Genomic DNA, 1272 nt, shown 5'->3' with positions numbered 1-1272 from the left:
CACTCAGAACAAAATACAGAGAAAATATTCCCAATAACCACAGTCTTTATTTCTCTACTGGTTACATGGACCTAGCTGGTATTTATAACTACCTTCCTGCACTAATCACTCTGTATCTCCTTTCCCTTCAGCAAGCACCTCATCCCATCAGCTGGTCTTGGTGGGGTGTCCTGAAGAGTTTGGGTCATGAGCACTCATGCATGGATTGTGTCATAGTTTTCCATTGACCTTAATCACAAGTATACTAAAACTAAGAGATCCCCTCAGAGATCTACCCAGACACACATTTCCTTAACTTTTCTATGAAGTAATAATCTCATTTCTCCTTGGTGGTCTGAATTAGTCACCACAGACAGCATTGTAACTCTCTTCTTTGCCTACTGTTTCAAAATCATGATGAGCTCAAAGTGGCAAGTGGTAGTCTTAAATTCTAGTTTAATGGAATCTTAGTGTCTCCTGGTAGAAGCATTTTTCATTCTGAAACTAAGACCTTTAGGCCAGCAAAGCATAAAGTTGCAGGAACAGGAAGCAAAAACATTGCTAGTGGGTCACTGGCCGTAATGATGAGTAGTACCACTACCACTTTCACCCCTTGACTCCTGGACCCATGAATTTTGGCTGTGGAGAGAAAAAGCGCAATATGTTAGGCTCTGATTCAGAGAATACATGGTCTTCTGGAGAACCGTGTAGGGTCCCACAAGGTGTTGTCACTTAGCTGGTATTATAACTGAGTCTTAAAGTCTTCCATTGTTCAATCAAGCCAGATGCGTTGAGGAACATGGTAAGGCCAGTGAATTCCTTGAGTGTGAGCTCATTGCTGCACTTCTTTAGCTGTGAAGTGAGCATCTTGATTAGATGCAAAGGCATATGGCATACTATGACAATGGATAAAGCATTCCATAAGTCTGCAGATGGTAGTTCCAACAGAAGTACTATGTGCAGGAAAGGCAAATTCATATCCAGAGTGTCTGTTTCAGTTAGAACAAAACACTGTCCCTTCCATGATGGAAGCAGTCCAATGTAATCAACCTGCTGCCAGGTAGCTGGCTGATCACCCTGGGGAATGGTGCCATATCAGAGACTCAGTGCTGGTCTTGGCTGATGGCAGACTGGGTACTCAGCAGTAGCTGTCATCAAGTCAGCCTTGGTGAGTGAAAGCCCATGTTACCATGTTGCTGAGCCCCTGTATAACCTCCATCCTGCTATCATGGCCACTCTGTTCATGAGCCCATTGGATGATGAAAAGTGTGCCTAGGGAAAGGAGATGGCTGG

This window comes from Tupaia chinensis, unplaced genomic scaffold (genome assembly GCF_000334495.1).
Source record: "Tupaia chinensis unplaced genomic scaffold, TupChi_1.0 Scaffold000492_1, whole genome shotgun sequence".
Lineage (NCBI taxonomy): Eukaryota > Metazoa > Chordata > Mammalia > Scandentia > Tupaiidae > Tupaia > Tupaia belangeri.
The sequence above is the reverse complement of the archived record's forward strand: the minus strand, read 5'-3'. Positions refer to the sequence as shown.